The 22,536-nt window shown below is 52.3% G+C and overlaps 1 long non-coding RNA gene across 1 annotated transcript; it reads right to left on the bottom strand.

The window, feature by feature from the left end:
• Positions 1 to 10,563: 10,563 nt before the first annotated feature.
• Positions 10,564 to 13,743, bottom strand: LOC109252272 (uncharacterized). Its single transcript, XR_002073920.2, has 3 exons — positions 13,616 to 13,743; positions 12,985 to 13,060; positions 10,564 to 12,493 (listed from the first exon to the last, which is right to left on the bottom strand). It is a non-coding gene; the product is annotated as an uncharacterized LOC109252272 (long non-coding RNA).
• Positions 13,744 to 22,536: the final 8,793 nt, after the last annotated feature.

The following is a 22,536-nucleotide window of genomic DNA, read 5'->3' as shown; positions in this document are numbered from 1 at the left end:
GCAAGTGGCAAAGGAGAAGTCAAAGCAGCACTCAGACACTTACTCTTTTTTTTAACCTGTTTCTGACTCAGTTCCATAAACGCTGTTTGCATCAGGCGGCTGGCACAGGCCTGGGGCTTGGGGGCACAGAGACAAAAGTTCGAAAGGAGCGTGGTGTCCACAGAGAGTGTGGCCTTCTGGGTGTGCCTGTCACCTTTCACGGCATGTGTGAGGCTCACGGTGGGTCTCGTTCACTCAGAACAAGCAGGAGCGGCTTGCTCAAGCAAAGGCACCCGGTTTGTTTCACAGAAAACCTTCAGCCCGGCTGGGTGCTGACCTAAGCTGGAGAGGGTGGGGTCTCGGCGACAGGACCTGCCCACACACGCCCAGAGAAGGTGGCACATCCTGTGACCAAGGGACTTTGTGCTCCTTAAAATAGAAAGAAGGCCGGGTTACTCATGGTGACCCGGGTCACTGGCTTACCAAGGCTGCTCTCGAGCAGGAACTGAGGTATGAGTGACGTCCGACGCGTTACCTGCCTGCCCGAGCGGGCCGGCCCCAAAGGATGCTGAGGATTATTCCTGTCCCTCATGCTCTTCCCGCCTTGTGTCCTCACTCTGCCCAGAGACCACTGGAGTTTCAGATGACCACCCAGTTCCTTCCACCATGCGTTTGCGTTTGGGTCAGGCTTCAGGCCATGAAAGTTTTATTTGCAAAATGTTAAGTTGTTTAGTAAAAAAAAGAGAAATTGAGACAGAAGTCTATTGTGTTTTAAGACTATTTGTTTGGAACAAACTACTTTGCAAATGAACACTCCTCCCAATTCCTACCTCACTCCTGACCAAGAGGGTTAGGCTTTTTTTTAATGTTTATTTATTTTGAGAGACAGAGAGAGAGAGAGAGAAGGAGCAGGGAGGGGCAGAGAGAGAAGGAGACACAGAATCCGAAGCAGGCTCCAGGCCCTGAGCTGTCAGCATAGAGCCGGATGTGGGGCTCGAACCCATGCACCATGAGATCATGACCTGAGCTGAAGTTGGATGTTTAATCGACTGAGGCACCCAGGTGCCCCCAAGGGTTAAACTTCTCATGTTTAACCGGGACCCTTTGTGAAACGCTCTGCTCATCTGATTACATTGAAACACCTTACTTCCACAAAATGTTCAGCTCATAAATCAATTTTCCAGGAGGAGTTTCTGCTTTTCTGGTTCCGGGCACCGCAGTGGTGGCTGGGCTGTGGTCCTCGTGGCTTTGCCAAGAGCAGTGGCCACGGCTACCATTACCTCAGTGTGCCATCCCCTAGATGCTCTGCAGGAGGCTTCCCTGGATCCTCGCGGCCAAAGTCTGGGTTGGTGTATGATTAATCCCACTTTTTAGGCAAGTGACTGAGGCTTAGATTGGTTAGATAGCCTGTCTGCCATACCACACAAGGGAGAGGCTGAGCAGACCTTCCATCGCAGACCATCAGCCCAGGTCTTCGGAGAGGCACAGAGTGGGACCGATAATCTTACGGTAACACCACGCGTGTTTTTTAAAGGGTTGGAAGACGTCTCAAGGGCAAATCCAAGCATTAGAGCTTGGCCTCCATGGGCGCCCCCCAGGCATGTGGCATTTGGGATTAACTGAGTTTGCTAGATTCTCAAAGTGTCTAATTGGGTAATCGTTCACCTTTTGATTAAGAACGTAACTATTTTCACACACCGTGTGTTATCTTTATGTACTTAAGATAAGACTAACCTCTTGATGGCCCTATCACAATGGTGAGTGGGGATTAAGTACTCCATCAAAGGTAGGGCAGAAAGCACAGGCTTCAGTCTCAGTGAATACAAAGTGCACAAATGTCTATTGAGTGCTTAGTCTACTTAGCACACAAAGCAGGAGCACAGAACGCAACAATGTGCCCCAGACATGCGGCTTCCCGTGCAGCTAGGCAGGTAGGCAAGTGGAAGACAAGGCGGTTTTTGAAGCAGTCCTCCGGGTTCTGTGGGAGCATCCCGAAGGAGAACCTGAAGGCTTCCTTGAGAAAGACACGGCTTTAGCTCCTCTCTAAACCCTGTGACCTTAAGCAAGGACAGCAATAGACCTTAGAGGGGATCTAACGCGACCCACCGGTCACACGTTGGAGTAAAGGAACCTCAAATATAGTGAGCTAAGGCACGGCTTCCTTGTCTCTGCTTCCTCACTTGAAACATAAAAATAAAAGGGTAGGAGAAGATTTGGGAACCTCTAAATTCTTTTCTTTTCCTTCTTAATTTCGCGGAGTTGATTTCTTGAAGAAGCATTTACGTAAACACCAAATGCGATCAGGTCAAATTTTCAAGTATGGAGGACCCATGGAATAAGTGTGTTCCAGAGAATGTTCCTATAAAATTTTATTTCCATGCTTTTATTCCGCAAGGGATATAACGAGCTTACTCTGCGGGGATCTTACTTTGCTGCACAGTGTTGTTGAAACATTTTCCTCAGCTTTTGCTTAACAAAAGCAAATGGATGAATGATGACAATGGATAGGATGTAAAAAGTTCATTTCATGCTCCAGAATGGGGGGGGGGGGGGGGTTAAGCTAAAACAGCCTATTTTCCAGACTCTTCCTTCAGTTTTCACTTATACTTAGGTGACAAAGAGCCAGTGGTACATGTGCCGTTGAGGCAATTCCAGGGTTATCCCCGTGGGAGCTGCATGGCTTTTTACTGAGGATCCCAACCCAGGACGTCTCATATCCTGTGCTAAATGCAGCTCCTTGGCAAGACTTTCATAGCTATTCTCCGACCCTAGTCAACTAATGCCACATCGACTGATAAATTGCTGACTTCAGTATCACCCAATGTAAATTGTCTAGCTTAACACCTTCATGAAGATGTGTCCATTATGGACTCGTTCAATCAAATCAAAACTTGTAAAGAATTGATAGCGGGATAGATGATTCATCACCCTTTGAGAACATTGTAGAGGTTGATGGCATTGAAGTGGCACCACGGCCACAAATCAGGAGGCCTCAGGTCTATTAGTCTCAGGACCATGTGGCACCACATGGTGTCTCTAATGATTAAAGACCCTGGAAATTTTTTGTTCATTTGGGCTGATTCTGCCAATATGTACCACATTAGAAACTAAAATTATGAGTATTCACAATAAAATGTATTTACTTATTTAAAGATAACTAAACATATTACAGGCTAATAAAACATTTTAATGAAAAATATGAAAAATTTTAAACCAAAAAGTGTGAATCTCATCAATATTTGGCTTAAAGGAAGACAGCTGGATTCTCGTGTCTGCTCTGTCTTCCATCTGTCATGATAAGTTGTTTAAAAATTTTTTTATTGTTTATTTATTTTTGAGAGAGAAAAAGACGGAACATGAGTGGGAGGAAGGGGCAGAGAGAGAGGGAGACACAGAATCAGAAGCAGGCTCCAGGCTCTGAGCTGTCAGCACAGAGCCCGGCATGGAACTCAAACCTACAAACCGCGAGACCATGACCTAAGCTGAAGTCGGACACTTAACCAACTGAGCCACCCAGGTATCCCATGATAAGTTGTTTTAAATCCGACCACTTATAGAGATATAGTCAGAAAAGGGAAGAGCATTTTTTTATAATTTTTTTAATGTTTGTTTATTTTTGAGAGAGAGAACATGAGCAGGGGAGGGGCAGAGAGAGAAGGAGACACAGAATCCGAAGCAGGCTCCAGGCTCTGAGCTGTCAGCACAGCTCGAACCCACAAACCACGAGATCGTGACCTGAGCAGAAGTCTGACACTTAACCAACTGAGCCACCCAGGCACCCCAAGGGAGGAGCGCTTTAATGGTCTTTTTAGAAAACCATAGATATTCTCCTATGACACTACACCAAAACTTGACAAAGTGTCACTGCTTAAAGGTCAGTTGTGATGTGAAATCGGAAACTATGTGAGTGAATTGTTCTCTGTTACGTTAACACACTGTATCAGTCTCTTATGCTGTGACGGGACCTTTCACCCATGTGTGGCTTTGGAACATCAAATATTGGTCGCTTAAAAAATACTGGTTCCCTGAATTGGGCGGATCTTCCCAAAGTTGATGATAAATTCATTACAAACTTTGAAAATTCACCTTCGTGAATACTGCCCCCAGTCTCGTCAGAAAAGGCGGCACGTATCGGGGAGCCGGGGAGCTCGGGATGGCAGATATTTCAAGTTTTCCAGAATTCCAATCTTCACTCGAAAGCTCACATTTTATCATTGGCAACAAATACTGTCAGTTGTTTTCCTTGAAGTGACAGACTCACTTTATTCCTTTTTGAGAAAATGTTGCCAAATATTCCATGCTGAATAACCATAGTTGGTTTGTCATTCTTCCAAGTGAAAATGGAGTTCACGAAAAAGACAGCAGAGCTCACGATTCAACCAATCCCACGGTGCCGTTCCCGGAGACGACCGCGCACTTCAGCACGCAGCGCACAGGCTGTAAGCACGTCTTTGTTTCGATCAAAGGTGGTCCTAACGAAAACTGGCCTTTTCTTCCCCACTGCCAACCTGTGGTGGTGAAGACCACAGGACACCCAGTGCTGTTTGAGGCACACACCTTGGTTCGTGCTAAGTTGTAAGCAATTTTACCCACCGTTGCTTTCCCACCATCAGCCCAAGCATCGACTGGCTCAGTAGAAATGGCAAATAACATCTTAGTGTTGTAATGAAAGTGGTCCTGACCTCGCAGACCTCCCGCGGGGGTCTCAGGAACTCCCAGGAATCTGGGACCACCCTTTATATTTCCGGTCAAAACCCTGCCAGTTGACAATAAGTGAGCTGGACAAAACATATTAAGGAAGAGCCACACACCTGATTTGGGTCTTTCCATCGATGAGGTTTCAGTGTAGGATTGATTTCCAGGAGCTGAAAGGGCTCTGGATCTTTAAGAAAATCTTCTGTTTAGTTTGTTACTGTCCAATTCCCAGCGGGTAAGCATCTTTGGGCCTTTGGGCAAAGACCCTTTCCCTAAAGGGTGATCCATGGAGAGCAGTCAAGAATTCAAGTTAGTTTGATGACTCAGAGTTTATATGTCCATGAAACAAGGATTTGGATAGTTGGTCACTGACTTAGAGAAAATCAACTCATCATTTCATGAGTTCTCAACAAGGGAGTTGGAAGTCAACATTTCCAGTGGGTCAGGTGTTCGTCGAGTCTGTGGGTGGGTCTGCCTCCAGGATGTTGTCAATCTCTGTGTGTTTACCACCCAAGGCCCTGCTCTGTAAATTAGAATTAATTTTGTCTTTGAGGGCTTCATTGTGTTTTTACAAAAATTCGTGGTTTTGCAAAATATTTTCAATCATATTTCCTTTGTCTTAAGGAACTTGTCGTGAATTCATGGGAAGCATATCTAGTGATGTAGAAGCAAGCTGTGTTTCACACGTGAAACCTGATTTTAAGCTTGAAAATCACAAGTCATTTTCTGTTGGAACAGATGCTCCCTCTGGGAGGTTCACCCAAAGACCCTCTAGCACAAGATTTTCATTTGGTCTTGAGGGAAATCTGCTCTGGAATGTTCTCTGAAGCCTCTGGCTTCAGTAAGTTTAGTTTTAGGCTGAGGTAATCCACAATTTTCTGTATTTCTATCTTTAAATGCAGGAAAATGAAGATGACAAAGAAAGGATTGTTTTCATTGTCCCCTTGAACTGCAGAGAAGGTTTTGAAGGAAGCTAGGCTGGGTTTCGAACCTTCAGGCACTTTTTTTTTTTTTTTAAACTTTTATAATCTTTTTTTATTCTTATTTTTGAGACAGAGAGAGACAGAGCATGAACAGGGGAGGGTCAGAGAGAGAGGGAGACACAGAATCTGAAACAGGCTCCAGGCTCTGAGCTGTCAGCACAGAGCCCGACACGGGGCTCGAACTCACGGACCGTGAGAACATGACCTGAGCTGAAGTTGGCCGCTTAACCGACTGAGCCACCCAGGCGCCCCACCTTCAGGCACTTTGATCTTGGACTTTCAGCCTCCAGAACTGTGAGGACTAAGTGCCTGCTGTTTCAGCCCCCGAGTCTGTGACACGTTGGTGCAACGGCCTTAGCGGGCTACGGCAGGACCCGCTCACCTAAGGAGCCATGGGGAACTTGAGGAGAAGACAGGCTCAGAGGTAACTGTTTTCCATAAGCACCAGTGGAAAAGTAAGTAGCTGCAGGGGCAGGAAAGTAGTGAACCGGCCAGTGACCCTTGAGTAGGATGGAAGGAAGAGGAAGGGAGCTAAGCTCAGGTGCGTATCCTCCAGGGACGGACAGATTCTAGCAAAGAAGGAAGAAGAAAATGAGATGCATAGATGGAAGGCTAGCAGCACATCCCCTGGGTCTGGAGGCTGGCACGGACTCGCCTGGGTCGTTTAGAACACATCTGGGTACTGTTCTCTCTCCCCGACGACTCAGCACGGGTTCAGGAAGGGCGGTCGGTGCCCAGGTCAGGAGAAGAGTGATAAGGATAAGACGTGTACAAAGACCACCTGTCTGAGCTGTGAGCATGTGAACAGGGCAGAGCACAGGGCTCGTGCCTGCCTGGGATCCAACCCGCGAAGAAAGGAAATCTGGCAAGAGCCTTCGAAGGAGACTACATGTCTGGGTCACCATTGGCTAGACATGAGAAAAGACAGCCACAGCCTTTGAGGGACCACGATACCAACGGTGGTGGCAGAGGGAGGCATTTTCTACAGGGAAGAGCTTGTCCACCCCAGATGTGAATGAATGAGAGCCTGGAGACACTGAGGACACCTGCTCCTAGAGGCAGTCCTGCCTCCCTGCCCAAGACCTACCGTCAGGTGGAGGGTTGCCAATTACACTTCGGGGTGTTCCCAATCGGCCCGACTTCACCCCCACATGATGCTCACCTGCCCTTCAAGGTCAGGTGGAGTCCAGGCTCGAGGGGCAGATTTAGCAGGCCTGTCCGTGGCCGTGACAGCTGGTGTTTGACTGCCCCACAACTCCCACACGCCCCTCCTGTGCAGGGACTCGGAAGAAGTGATGGCCAACGCTCTCCCCCCAGGACCCGCCTGATGTGCATTCGCTCCGGCGACCCGAGATGGCACAGAGGCTCTCCGGGACTGGAGGAGCCCCGAGGGACCACGTCCACTCTGCGCCCCCTCCCCAGGCGTCCACAGACGGAGCCCCAGTGCCCACGGACGTCCTGCTCGGAGTGAGTTGGAGCAGGCCCCCGCAGTGGGCAGGCTCTTGGGGGTCTGTGTGCAGCGGCTGCCTTGCACTCCATCCCCTTCAGGGAGGCTCAGCGGGGAGGTGATGGGCCTTGTCAAGGTTCTCCAGTCGAAGCTGGACCGCGGGGCCAAGAGTGTTGTTTGGAACAAACAAATAAAGAGAAACAAGACATTTTCAAAAAAGCGTTGTGCCGGCTTTGGCACCGACATACAGCAAACAGTGAGGTGGGTGTTGATCGCCCGGAATTTGGGGTTCTGCAGCTCTGACTGTGACCCCTGGCTCTGCCCCCGAGAGCCCTGGGAGGTCCCAGAGGGATGCCCTTGGTGTTCCGCCATGGTGGCTCCCTTTCGTCGTCTGTGAAGAGGTTGCAACGGCAGGCCTCCTCGGAACATTGTGCGTCGGACAAGGTGACGTGAGATGGTCCACGAGGAGGCCTGGCCCGTGGCCGGCACATGACGTGGCAGGACTGTTGTTACCACCTTATGTGATCACGGGAAACCACAGCAGCTCCTCGTGTGAATCAGCGAGCCTCCAGTTGACTCATTTCCAGATGGGTCTATGTCGGAAGGAAGCAGGGAAAGACGGAGGGCAGGACACAGGGCCAGGTGGGGCCGGAGCTCTGGGGGGCTGGGGCCGGACGTCGTCGGGAGCCCAAGCGGGGGCCTCCTGAGGAGGGCGGGAGGACCGTAGTGCTGGCTCCTGATTGCCGAAGCCCCGGCTGCCAAAGGATCGTCCTTCCCTACATGCCTGTGGCTTGGGGCAGGCCGCGGGGCCCGTGGGGGCAGGGCAGAGATGCAGCTGGCAGGTGCCGTTGGGCATTACAAAAGCCTCACTAAGCGTCCTTATGTTTGATGACGTCCTGGTGAACTTCCGGGGGAAGTCTTGCTACAGGAACTGAAGGAATGACCTTCTGTCTCAGGACGACAGCCGCTCGGGGGGCTCTCGGGGCTGGAGTCCCCGGAGAGAGCTGCCCTGGCCTTCCTCGGTGAAGATCTGCTGGGGGCAAGTGTGGGGGGCAGCCTGCTCGGACCCCAGCTCCTCCACGGGTAATACACCATCCCCATTTTCTAAGGGCAAGCTGTGCATAGAGCCTTTGGTAAGCAAGCTAGAAAGCGACCCTTTATTCATTCATTCATTCATTCATTCATTCATTTTTTTGTTTATTTAGAGTGAAAGCAGGAGCAGGGAAGGGGCAGAGAGAGAGAGAGAGAGGGAGAATCCCAAGCAGGATCCACACTGTCAGCCCAACAGGGAGCTCAGACTCAAGAGTCGGACACTCAACCACCTGAGCCCCCCTGGTGTCCCCCTAAGCAACACAGTTTCAGTATGAACACACAGAAAACAAAGGGAATAGTGTGCAGCGTGTGCCTGCTCTAACCACTCAGAACTTAAAATGTTACACGTCTTTGCTCCCTGGCGTTACTCGTCAGGGAAATACAAACCAAAACCGCATTGCGAGACCCCCTCATCCCCTCTAGCTCGGCTGGAATCCAAGGGATCAGACACTAGGGAGTGTTGCTGGGGACGTGAGCCATCAGAGCCCTCACGCGGTGCTGGCGGGAGCGTGAAATGGTGCAGCCGCTTTGAAAAAACAGTCTGGCAGTTGTTCGAACAATGAAACAGTTACATGCAACCCAGCAGTTCTAGTGCTGATATATAGATACATATATATACGCGTATATGTATACACACACACACACACACACACACACACACACACACACACGTATATATACGTATCTATCTCCAAGAGGACTGAAAACCTGTACGTGAATGTCCATGGCAGCATTACTCATAATGGCCAAAAAGTGGAAAGCATATAAATATCCAACAACTGACGAACATATAAACAAAACATACATCTCATCTGTATAATGGAATGTTAGCAGTCCATAAAAAAGAATCCACAGGGGCACCTGGGTGGCTCAGCGTGGGGGAGTTAAGCGTCCAACTCTTGATTTCTGCTCAGGTCATGATCTCACGGTTCGTGAGTTCGAGCCCCGTGTTGGGCAGAGCTATCAGCACAGAGCCCGCTCGCGATTCTCTCTTCCTCTCTCTCTCTCCCCCTCCCCTGCATGTTCTCTCTCTCTCTCTGTCTCTCAAAATAAATAAATAGACTTAAAAAACAAAGAATTAAGTACTGACACGTGCTGTAATGTGGATGCATCTTAAAAACGTGATTCTCAGTGAGAGAAGTCAGACCCCAAAACCCACATACCGTGTAACACCATTCATATGGGATGTCCTGAATCGGGAAATCAGGAAAAACACAAAGTGTTTTCTCAGAGCGGGGAAGGGGTGCAGGAGAATCGGGAGTGGTAGCCGAAGGCACTTTGTGAGGTGATGAAAATGTTCTAGAATTAACTGTAGTGAGGGTTACACATCTCTGGAAAAACACTAAAAACCACTGAATTGGACTCGTTCGTGAGTGAATTGTATAGTATGTGCAATATATCTCCATAAAGCTACTTTAAAAGTCTGTTACGTTGTTTTCTAATATTTTTCACATAAAACAAAACATTACTAAACATGTGGAGGTCCCCTTTCCATCCCTGCCCCCCCCTTCCTGTGTCACTGAGGCCACCGTGAGCACGGATTTCCCTTCCAGTCTGCTTTTGATTCTGTTCCATGTGGCCCCGTCGCCTTTTCTTCCATGTCTCATTGAACCACCCTGAAAGTTCGGAGACCACGCCATTGCTACCTCCGCCTGACAGATGAGCAAACTGAGGTCATAAAGGTCAAAATTGAGCTACCCGAGGTCAAAGAACCAGGCTGACCCAGGCCAGATGCTGTGGTTCCCTCTCTGGGTTACAACCCACTTTCTCATTCCCTATTTTTCCCAGCAAGCTTCTTTGGGAAAGCCTCACAAGTGATCCCACTGATCTGTTTCCATGAAAAGAATGTTACAAGTAACATCAATAGCGAGTACGATCCATGCAGAGATCTCAGAACGCCTCTGGTATTTCCCAGGAAGCGTGTGTATATTCCCAAGGTGATTTTAGAAGTCCTTGTCTAACAGGTGAAAAATGGCGAGTCTGAACAGCTCGAGCAGATGGTCTAGATTTCTGAAGCACAACTCGACTAATTCTCACGTCCCAGGCCTGCAAATGTCACCAACCTCCCAACAAGCCTTGAGAATGTTACTACTTTTGTTGGCAAAGGATGAAAAGCAGAGAGGAGCTGAGGTGCTCTGAATTTCAGATACTGCATCACGGGAGAAAACGGACCTTCGCTGAACCATGAAATAGTTGCCAAAAAAAAAAGGGACAAGTCAACGGATAACCTCTTCCGGAAGGCTAGCCACAGGGAGCCTCCGATCCCTCCAACCCCAGACGCCCTCCTCCCGCTGCTTGCTTTGAGAAACCAGCTGGTGAGCCTCAGGGATGAGCCGCTGGGCCCACTGGCTTTTCTGGGGCCCCATCGTCTGCGAAGTGTTGGGACACGCAAAGATGAACAACATCTGGCCCTTGCCTTCAGCGTGAAATTATTTATTAACTGATGCTGAGTTGTTTCTTACTGAAAGTTGGCCCATCATAGTGAAAAATAGCAGGTTTTTTTTTTTTTTAGATGCTCTTTATATCCGGGAACAGACACACAAATTAACTGGTACATCTCAGGCCACGGGGTTTAGTGGATGATGTAGTGGCCGTAGTACCCAGCCACACTCCAATGAGAGCGATCTAGGTGAGACCCTCCCTGTTACAGGTTGAATTGTGACCCCCAGAAAGATAGGCTGAAGTCCTAACCCGGGTACCCGTGAATGTGGCCTTATTTGGAAATAGGGTCGTTGCAGGTGTAATCGGTTAAGATGGGGTCAGACTGGAGCAGGGTGGGCCTTTAACCCAACATGACTGGTGTCCTTATAAGAAGAGAGAAATCTGGACACAGACACACACAGAGGAGACTTGCCATGAAAACACAGACATACAGGGAGAAGGGAGCCATGTGGAAACAAGACAGGGACTGGAGTGATGTGGCCACAGCCAAGGGACCCCTGGGGCCACCAGCAGCTGGAAGGGTCATAGAAGGACCCTCCCTTCTCTTTGTTGAGCACGGGGTCCTGGACCTCGGTCTGGCCTCCCTTTGATGTTCTAGGTTGCCCCCTGCTCCGAACCCTGGGATACTCCCAGTCTGCATGAACCTAGCCTGGCTTCACCCCGGGATCCTCAGAGAGCCACAGAGACGTGCTCTTAAGATTCTGCTACCACAGACCCTTGTGTGTGCACTCTCTCTCTCTCTCTCTCTCTGAGAGGCTCTGTCAGTGATAGGACACAGAGCTGAGTCCCCTCAGCCTCCAGACTTATCACAGCATCTAAATCTAGGGTCCAGACAAGTACCCCCAGGCCTGTGGACACCGGTTAGTTATTTCTAGGAGGCTCCGAGGCTCGTGGAAGGAGCCCACCCCGTGACCCCAAGGAGCCTCCCTACGTCAGCCAGTCCCAGCCCCTGCAGGACCCATCTCCGTGCTTCCTGGTCCCCTGCAGCCCCCTCTCTTCCCAGGAAACAGGCCCCAGGGTTTGTCCAGGCCCCTGAGACCAGGAGGGTGTGAAGAGCCAGGACGCTGGGACCTTCGGGCCTCCTGGCCCCCATGATGAGGTCCCTGTCCTTGATGAGCCTCCATCTGGCAGGAGTCTCCTCCACCCTGAGCCTGGGGCCCTGCTCACCCTAGTAGTGCTCATGTAGTATGTCCTGGGAGCTCTAGCAGGGCCGACGTCCCTGTGACCCCGGGCTGGGAGCTTAGTGATGTCCCACGGCCACTCCCGAGGACACACTTCACAGCAGGGGAGGCGCAGAGCCAGCAACTATGATGTCAAGGATAGTCGCAGCATGAAGTGTTGTCCCGGGCACGATGTCCTGGGTTCCTGGGAGCCTCCTGAGCCCCAGGTGGCAAGCCCCAGACCCCAGGGGGCCCCCAGAGCCAGCTGGGCTGACCCTGGAGCTAACACTGAGGCAGGCTTGACCCAGGCTCACATCAGCCTCGGGGGCTCAGGCTGCCTCCATCCACCATGATGCGGGGAGCGGGGCTGAGAGTTTGTCAGCCTTCACAGCCATTCGGCAGAGCAAGCGTATAACCGTTGAATCTAATAATGTTCGTTACACGTCTCTTCATCTCCATTTCCCCACTTCCATATTTACTGTATTTTACAGAACTATCAGCCCATGATGAACTGAAAAAAAGAAACAAAACTGGCCCCGAACCGCAGATGGTCTGGGAGGCACTGGTCTCACATCCAGGGCCAGGAGCAAGCAGATCCCAGAGGTTCAGGGGTCCCTGGTGCTGAGACTGGAGGGCCTGGCCCCATCGGGCTCTGTCCTCTGGCCCTGGTGCTGAATGTCCGCCGTAGGCCCACCCTGTGGACACAAAGAGCAGATACCCTGGGGATCAATAGACACAAATAAGAGAGACCCAGAGCTGCCCAGCGTGGCTTGTTAGGCAAGCCAGGATGGCTTGCTGTCTTGTTGTGGTGCCTTTCTGGGATAACTGGCAGAGCCTTTGGGAGGCTCCACGCCAAGCAGGAAGGCTGTGGGGTGGGGCAGGCATAGGGTCAACAAAGGCCAGAATGAACGAGCGGATAGATGAATGAGTGAATGCGTGTTGAGGCGGGATGGAGGGGAACTGGAGGTGTCAGAGTTGAACACGCACCTTCTCTTCGCACCCTCCTATCCCCTGTCCTTCCCCCTCTACCCCATCCCCCCTACCTACAGCTGAGAAGTGACAGCCTGGGGACTAGGGAAGGAGCCAGGCAGAGTAGGTGGGTTTGCTGTTACTTGGTCAGGATCTCATTTCCTAGCCTTGGCCACCTTCTGCCACCCCCTGCACTCCCCAGCCCCAGTCTCCTTACCTGTAAACCGAAGGGGCTGCCCCAGACCAAGGGTCAGTAAGCTGCGTTCTGTGGGCCAAATCCAGCGAGGCACCTGCTATTGTCAACAAAGCTTTATTGGAACACAGCCATGCCTGTGCTTTTATGCACTGTCTGTAGCTGCCGTAGGGCACCTGGCAGGGTTGAATAGTTTTGTCAGACAGCTTTTGGCCTGAAAATCCGTGTTTACTCTGACCCCTGTTCTAGAGGAGTCTTTCTCAATAGGAGCAACACTGTCTCCTAGCGGGCAATTTGGAGATTGCGTGTCTGCTGAGCCCATGAAATACCCATTATAATATCTTCTATAAATACAATTGCTGAATCATTATGTTGTACACCTGGAACTAATATAACACTGTATTCCGCTGGGGCATGGGTTAAATAGGTTAATAGTTAATCTCCAGATTAAGGCGTGCACTTGTCCTGATGAGCACCCGGTGACGTATGGAAGTGTTGAATCACTATATTGTACACCTGAAATGAATATAACACTGTAGGTTAACTAACTGGAATTAAAATTAAGACGTTTTCAAAAAAAAAGGGAAAAAAATTACTTTCCTTTCAGTTCTTGTAGTCCCTCTTTATATTAGAGTTAAAAAGGCATCATGCTTACCTTTTTGAAATTTGGAGCATGAGCAGGTGATATTCTCTATGGACGTCATTACGGAGATATTAAAGAATATTTCTTATAAAACCGGGGCGTCTCTTCTGAGACAGCAGGGACGCCGTCCTTAGGGGACACGCAGCCCAGACTCCGCATCAGCATCAGCGCGGCCGTTTCAATGCGACACCACTAGAGGGCAGCATACGCCTGCGTGTGCGGCTGGAGCCCGGGCAGAGCACCTGCTGACCCACGCTGGGCCCAGGAGGGCTCCAAAAACCTTTGTGGCCTGGTTCTGAGCTCTAGGCAGGAGTCTCCGGGCGGGGGGTTCAAACCATGGAGGGATGATTCCAGTCTGTGAGACAGGCGGGAGCAGAAGGACACCTGCCTATATTTGGATGTCTCCTGCCCCTCCCCCCCCACCGCCTCTGTGTTTCTGGGGACACACTAATCCTCAGAGAGGCTCCTGCAAACAGTTCTGCCTTCCCCATTCCTTCCTGCAGGCAAGGCACGCATTTGCCTACTCAAGGTGCCAAGAATTCAGGCAACAAAGAAATCTGCCCACTCAGCTGAACTGATCCTTTCTCCAACTTAGTTGACATTCGGGTCCTCTGTGCGAGCCTGTGTGCGTGTGACCATTACCTCGACCGCGAAGCAAGCGTTGGTAAATGCTGACTTAGCATTCTGGGGGCTGCTCCTTTTCAAAAAGTTGGATCCTTGTTCATTTTCAAGCCATCTTTACCAATAACGGGAGTGGGTTTCCCCAAGCAGGGGGGAGCAGACTTGGGGCAAAGGGGTGTGCGCTAAGAGGGAGAGTGGGGCTCGGGGATTCTCAATGTACTGGGACCTCCTCTGTCATAACGATGGGTGAGTTTGCTTCTCCTGATTCCTGGGGGTCCCTTAGTTGTCTGGGGAAACGGGGGGGGGTAACCGACCAAAGCAGCCGGAATGTTAAAAAACTATCACCCAAGAGAGTAACTTAAGAAACACAGAGACCCCAAACCACACGGTGCCTGGCCCCTCCTCTCCACGTGAGGCTGTGCATCTCCCTGCTGCACCACGGGCTTCTGGGCTGGGGGCTGGGGGCCCTGTCCATCCCCGGCAGCCCAAGGACATGGCCCCCGGCAGTAGAACGAGGGCAGTTGGTGAATGTAGCCCCAAGAAAACGCAAGCCTCCGTTGCCCTCATGCTGGCAATGTCACCTTGATGCACCTTGATGGGGCTAGATGCACCTGACACCTCCATGATGCGGAAGGTCACCCGCCACAGTGGACCCCCGGCCAACGAGAGTCCCCATCCTCACCGATGACTGTCACCCCACTGTTGACATCTGCTGAAACCCTTTCTAACTTCCATGCTTATTACATCCTTGGAGGGGCTAAGTGTGGGAAACCCCCCCACCCCCCAACCTCACTCGCCGACCCCTAACAACCTAAGCTATTTAATTCACCCGCGTGGCGTTGGTCAAGGGCTGAGATCGAGCCACCTCCTTCATGCAGCCCTCCAGAGCGCCCTGTGCTGCACTCCCTCAGCATTTTGTTTGCATCTCTTGGGCACTGTCATCCCACCCACCTGGCCAGCATGGAGGGTCCCGGCACTGGATCCTTCTTGCACAGGGTAAGTGGGTTAAATGAAGCGTGCGTCAATGACATCATTTGCTTCCCCTGAAACCATGTTACCTCTGAGCAGGGACACATCCTCACAGCTGCTCAAAAGCAGCCCGGGTGTTGACAACCAACAGGAGGGTGGTCTTCAGACCCTGGCAGGAGTGTGCATCGATGCACTGGGCTCTCCTTTCCAGGCCCTCATCCCTTCCCACCTGGACAACCTCCCCTTGGGTATGTTCCCTTTCCGGAGCTACACGGACCCCGCCTCATGCAGGGGTCTCAGCTGGTCTTTATCCGGCTCCTCTCTCTCAGGCAGCTCTTCCCTCCCTGCCTGGCCTCTCTCTTGCCACTTTCCTGTCTGGGGATCCATCCGCCCCCCGGCCTGGTCCTGCCTGCCTCTCCCAGGAGGCCCCGGCGTCTTCCTCTGTGACCCCTCTTGCTGGCCACAGCTTCGTCCTGCCTTCCTGCACCTCCTTGGACATCCCCACCGAAGCAGACGCCGGTCACCTCTTGTTCCTCTGGAGAAACTCCCAGCTCCAAGTCGAGATCAGAGGAGTCTTGGAAAGGTGAGCCAACCTCCGCGCCCCCGACAGACCCCGATCTGTCCAACCAGCCTCCTCTTTCCCGAAACCGTTATGTCTCCCCACCTAGTGGCTCCCACACCAGCTTTCAGCGTCCTCCAGCTTCCGTTTTCAAGGCAAGTGTCTCATGCCCTCCCCTCCCCCCCACCCCCTCAAGGGGCATGAGCCACCCTCCTGCCTTCATCCTGCCCTGCCCACAGCCCTGCCTCCACCAGAGATCCCACAGCTTCCTCATCACTGCCTCCTGTGGCCTCTACCCCTGCTTCTTCCTGGCCGTCTGGGCTCCAGCCACCCAAGAGTCCCCAACTCTGAACACTGGTTTGGACCAGTCACCATCCTGTCTGCCTCTCCCTCTACCTCCCTGAGCCTCATCGCTAGTTACAGCCCCTGGGGTGCTCCTGGGGACAGTCTGGAGGCTGTGGCTGTCCCTCTGAGACTTTCTGTAGGCTGGCTCCTCATCTGCACGGCCTGCCCAACACGCTACTTCCAAAGCTCTGCCTTCAGGGACTTACCGCCCTCACCTCCCACCATCCAGCCCAGCTGAGGTGTGCCCCCCTACCTGGCCAGGTCCCACTATGCCCCTCGGACAACAAGTGACAGAGCAGTCAGGCTTTACAGACCACACTTCTGAGTGGGCACGCTCCGAACCCGTGGCTTGAAGCTCACACCCAGTTTTGAATGTTCTCTTTGTCCATCTCAGATAGTGACGTTCATAACAACTCTTCTCTCCTCTGCCTTGAAGAGTGGTGGCCACGGCTGGTACCCGGCCCTCTGGCCTCTGAGGTCACTGCCTCCCAAGAAGCATACTCACCCTCAACAAAGCCCCTGCCTGCGGCCGCTCGGCCTCAAGGATCTCACCCCCTCTGCTACAGATCTCCCCCGCCAGCCAGGGCATCGCCAGAAGAAGCAAACTCTCTGGCAGTAGAAATTGAGATGTAAACGTTGATTATTTTATTGGGCTTAATAGGAGAAGAACAACAGCCAGCCGACAGGATTTGTTGTCAAGGTTATTTTCAGAACGAGCTTTCATTCCGTATCGATTGTGGCAGGTTCGGTGCAGGGTGGGGGGAGGGATCAGTGTCTTGGCCCTTCTGGAGATTTCTCGGAGTCAAGGCGTCCTGTCTCCTTGTTTTATAATTAATCCATTGCTCTTAAAGAAAGCAAACAGGAAGAATCTCCTGAAGCTGGGGGTTTCCCTGAATGCAATGTTCTCAGAGGCGTTGCCAGTCTTTCTAGAACAGATCAGAGCAGCCCTAGGCAGGTGAGTGTGAGCTGAGGTTAATTTGAGGCCGCTTAATCCCTCCTAGAGTGGAGACCTGTTTGCATTTTGAGCAAACTTCCTTCTTGGGCCTTGAGGGGCGGGGTGGAGGGCGGTCACGCTGCCTCCTTCCACCGGGTCCCCCTTTGATGGGATTAGCGCAGCTCGCCCAGGACCCATTTCACTTAAGAGGCTCTGACCAGCGGCCTTTGGCGGGGTCAGCTCAGAAACATCCCGGGGCCTGAGGGAGAAACATTTCTTCTCCTTGAAAAATGATTTCTCACGGGCCATTGAAATTCTTTCTCAATAGGGATCTTCCATAAAGGTGCGGCTCTTGGAGATTATCAGTCTCTAAATGAGATTATCCTCCTCTCAAAGAAACTGTAGGATGGAAGGTGGATTCTTTTTTTTTGTTTGTTTCTTTTTGGTGCTCTTCCTGTTGGATGTTCAACGTGTGTATTTGGTTTATTGGAATTAATAGGTGGGAATTAACAGGTGGGTTAAGACAATGGTCCCGTGGAGCCAGCACTGAGGTCCTGGAGCAGATCCTCGTTCGACCCTCGAGCATGGGAAAGGCATTGGCTTTGTGTGTTTCTCCGCACTGTTTGGAGTCCAATGTCTTATTCGAATCCACGTGCTGTGAATATCAGAGGTCACCGAGCTGGCCCCAGGGGGGATGTGGGGACCGACTCCTGCGGAGGCTGCGGGCTCACCCTTCCACGGGCTGGGTGCTTGTCCCGGTCAGGTCTCGGGGCAGATGCGCCTCCTCCCAGACCTCCCCTCCCCTCCCCACCTGCAAAACCTCCCCCACTTGCTCACGGTCCCTTCCCCCTCCTCGCTGAACCCCTAGCACATTCTTTCTTGGTTTGTCTGCTTTCCCGTCTCCACCTTCCTTCTCTAGAACTAAGTTCCGTGAGGGCAGACCCAGGGCTGAATGCACCTGCTACAGCAGCCCGAGGCGTGGCTGGTGCCCACAGAGGCTGCTAGGGGAGTGAATGGGGGACGAGAGGGGATCTGCAGTCTGGTTCAGGTTGGGCTGCATCTTCTGAACCTCCGGGGAGCGGAGTGGCATCCCGGGTCTGCCCTGCAGGCCTGGGAGGTGGCCGGTTAGCTGCTCCAGAGCCGACCGTGGGCCCTGGCGGATTGTGGGTGTGATGGACTCCTGCTCCCCAGGTCCAGGGGAGAGGCGTGGAGCTGCAGCCCTCCAGCCCAAGCGCCATGCAGCCCGGCGGATGCTGTGCCGTGGGGCGGCGCCTCCCGGTTTCCCGTGCAGGTGGATTCCAAATAAAGTTTATTAGAGAGAAGGAAGCGGGCAAAGCGTCACTTGTTGAGTGAGACACGGTTCAACAATTGCTGAACAAAAGCCGTCTGTGCACCTGACACTGAAGTTTGAGAAGAGTGGGTGGAACTTCCCAAAGATGCGGGGACACGGCGTCTCCCCTGCCTCCACCGTGAGCAGGTGCTCCACGGAGAACGTGGCTTTTAGGTGACGGAACACAAGACCTCAGAACTGTGGTTTTCGAAGCCGGAGCTCCCGGCAGCTCATCCTTCTCACATGCCTGTACTACATTTACATTCATACATATATGAAGTTTATATTATGTACAAGTATATAGGTAACATATAATACAGATGGGCTGTAATAAACCATTTTTGCATATGCAAATATAAAATAACATAGTGCACGCACGTATATACACGCGTTATCCCAGGGTCTCAGCTATGCTCTTAAATGCATAACTTGTTTAAAATGTTTAATTTGAAAACATGGTTATCCTGTAGGCTGCAGTGATGTTAACTCTGGTGGATTTTTCCTCTGAGACATGGTCATGGGGTCCCTGACTCCCAATCTGAGAAGCAGCAGGTCTGTGGCCTGAGTGTGTGAGCCCCCACTTAGATGAACTGCGTGTGGGGCAGGATTTGTCTGCTACCCTTTAGGGAACAAACGGGAAAAGTGAAGCATCACTGGGGGAAAAGGAGGGTGGGATGGGATGGAGGGACGTATCAGAGAAGGCTTCGAGGAGGTGGTGACCTGAAGGCCAGCGGGAACTAGCCAGGCAGTTAAGGGAGGGAAAGGCATTCGGGTAGAAAGGAGCTGTAAGGGGCTCCATGGGGTGGGGGGTGGTGTCTGGGACACAGGTGACAGGAAGAAGACCGCGAGAAGGCAGTCCTCCCAGGACACTGTAGGGGGCAAGGGGTGGGGGGCACCCTGCCCCCCCCAAGGAACTTTCCAGTGCTGGGCGCCTCCTCTCCCCCCACCTGACCGCCCTGAAAAGATAAATCCGAAAATCTCCCCGGATCAGTTTCAATACCTGGTGAACTGAGTGCCCAATGGACGACTGACAGGCCGTGATAGAGATCTCTCCTTGTTTACCCGGCAACAGAAACCCTCAGGGCCCTGAATACCCCACTAATCTCTTCCTCTGCTGTCCCTTCATTTAAGCAGAAGACAACAGGGATTAAAAGGCCCCAAGAGACATGAGAAGCCTGGGGCTTTGTCCTTTCCTGGGGGAGACTTGGGTGCCTGGAAGCTCCCATCTCTCTCTCTGTTTCTCTCTCTCTGTTTCTCTCTCTCTCTCTCTCTCTCTCTCACACACACACACACACACACAGGGACTTGATTCCAGGCTCTGACCTGCACATCTGCAGCCCCCACCGGGTCTAGTGCTGAGCCTTGGTCGTGGACAAACGGACACGCACACAGGCTGTCCTGTTTTCCAGAGAATGATAAAGACGTGGCCTGGTCCCCGAGCAATTACAGGACTGTTTGTACCCAAGGGACAGTCAACTGGTCATCAGGCCGGTGAACCTGGGGGTGACAGCACTGGAGAAGCTGGGGAGGGAGAAAGCTGGTGGCCTCTCAGGTTGGCAGAATGCCTTGTAGAACTCAGTCGGGGTGGGGGCTCCCTCTGCGGGGTGTCTGGGCTCCCGGTGGGCGGCCTCCCCAGGGAGCCCTCTCTCACCTCCACCAGGTGGGATGCCCTGGGACACAAGTACCTCTCTTTCACCATCAGGGAATAGAGAACACAGGGGACATTTGCAGTGTCTCAGGGGGGTCTCTGCTGGGCTTCCCATGACATGGCCACACCCTCTTTCATGACCATCCCCTGAAGGGGTCACCCCGCTGAGCTGACCGGGGACCACCCCACAGAGGACAGCTTGTCTGGGCTTGAGATGTCTTTCCACAACTGAGCCTGCTGGACACAAGGCCAAGCGTGGTCAGCCCAGGCTTCCCGGGGACGAGGCAGGTCACCCACCACTTGTTTCAAAACTGTAACAGCTCCTGGTCAAGGCCCCTGGGGACTTTGTTAGAGACACCCTGTTGGGGACAGCAGTGGCTGGACACGGGGCACCCCCGCCATCTTGTATGTATCTGTGCACATGTATCTGTGGGCGTGGGGACTCTGCTGATGACTGCTTTTACCCCGAGGATGCCCAGTGTGGGGGAGCGTGTCTGCCTGAACTTCTGGGGCGGTGTATTTCTAAAAGGTCAACCAGCGGGGATGACCCATCTGCCTGTGGACTTCCAGCTCTCACTGGCATCTTGGACCTGGGAAGACACTTCACATTTTCAAAGGATATGCCATCAACCTCTCCAGAGATTCACCTGAGGATCCTCACCCCTGAGTCCACCGCAGAGACCCAAGGAGCCACACCTCCAAAACCCAGGGGCAGGTCGTAGCCCCCGCCTTCAGCTTACGGCCCCGGCAGCCCATCAGCACCCCCAACTGTGGTTCCTGAGACGGTTTCCCAGATGAGCCCTGGGCTCTGGGTCTGTGCCGTGGAGATACCTCCCTGCCCAAAGTGGCTTTTGGGGGCAGGCATGACGCGGGGAGGCGTGGGTGCTCTCTGGACACCGACTTCCTCCCCACTCCTTAATTCCCCAGCCCCATTGACGAGGACCGCCATGATCTGTCTGCCCCCTGCTTCCCACCCATCTCATCACAGGCAGCATGTGTGGTGGTAAAATGCTTTCATGCACTTAGTTTATTACTTCTGTATCACGCACACTACCGACAGCCAGAAACCATCCCTTGTCCTCAGCTCAGCCATCTAGATTGCCAGACCCATCCAGTGGGCAAGCCGAGAACAGGCTTATTTTCACCTTACAGGGAAGGCACCAAGCCCCGGGAAAGTAACTGACTTTCCCGTGACCACAGGATGTGGGGAGAAGAGCCAGAGGCAGGCTCTGATCTGGGTACTGAGGATTCCAGGGCTTTTCCCAACACAGGGTTAGGATGGAGCAAAGGAGGGATGTGGAAAGTTCCCAAGGATGCATCAGGTGGCTCTCAGCCCTCAGCACAGATGAGTGGGCCCTCCGCTCATCTCCTTGTGTCCTCCGGACTGGCCAGAGAAGCCATGACATACTTCAGAGGGAACGAACCTTCAGTGTGTTCACCCTTCGTTGAGGGCCATCCCCTGGGTACGCAGTACTAGGGAGGACACCAACGCACTAAGACACGGCTTCTCTTCCGGGGACCTTATGGCATCACACAGTTGCCTTCACCCTCTGCACGCTCACCGCCTTTCCAGGTTCACGGAGGTCACCAGAGCCAGAGAATAAAGTCTTAATGGAAAAGCACCCTGAGGAGGCAGAGCTTGCAAAAGTACACAGAGACACGTACGTAGGCGCTCTGCACTCTGTTTTACGAGTCACTTCAGGGTTCCCCAGAAGACGTAACTGTAAAGTCTGCACCTACATCATGGCGTTTCCAAATGCCACACTTATTTCGATCTTGGGACCCTCGTCTTCCTTCTTCCAAAACACATAGTCGAGAAACAGAAGGAGAAAAGTGACGTTTCAGACGGAGGAGTGCTCCTCAACACCTAAGACTTGGTCGATCAGGACTGAGGTCAGCGCACATGTGAAGTCAGGTTCCCGCAGCCAGACCTCAGTTAGGAAGGTTCCGTGTGCTCCCCACTGGCATCCAAGTGCTGCAGAAACACGAGGCCGTGGGAGGGAGGTGTGTCACATTAGGTGCTCTCAGTACGAACACCGCTGAACGCGCGCACCCTCTTCAACAGGACCTGTGTGGCTTCCCCACACCACGATACTCAGCCACGGGTGACCACCTCCCGGAAGGACGACACTCGAGGATGATGGTTCACCAACTCCTGAAAGCAGGCTTTTTTTTTTTTCATTCCCATGAAGCTATCACCTTGATGGCTTGATGATGGGATGATATTTACAATCGGGCCCTGAACCCCAAAGCCCTGATGCTGGCTGCAGGTAAAATCCCCAGAGAGAAGCAGGTGTTTACAGAGTTCTCGGAGACTGTGGGTCATCTACCTGGAAAAGAGTGGTCTATGAATTGAAACGGGGCCTGTGACCGTAGGGAAAGCACCGTTCTAAAATCTTGGTGCTATTTGCCCAAAGATACTGCCGGCTCCCACAGAGCGTTTCTAGGGTCAGGAGGACCCGGGTAGGGTTTTGCGGCGCAGAGAAGGAGGCCATCCATGCTGGGAAGGTCCAGGACGGTCCCTGAG

This window comes from Panthera pardus, unplaced genomic scaffold, assembly GCF_024362965.1.
Source record: "Panthera pardus isolate Hobbes unplaced genomic scaffold, ASM2436296v1 HiC_scaffold_22, whole genome shotgun sequence".
Taxonomy (NCBI): domain Eukaryota; kingdom Metazoa; phylum Chordata; class Mammalia; order Carnivora; family Felidae; genus Panthera; species Panthera pardus.
This window is presented reverse-complemented; position numbering and strand designations above follow the sequence as displayed.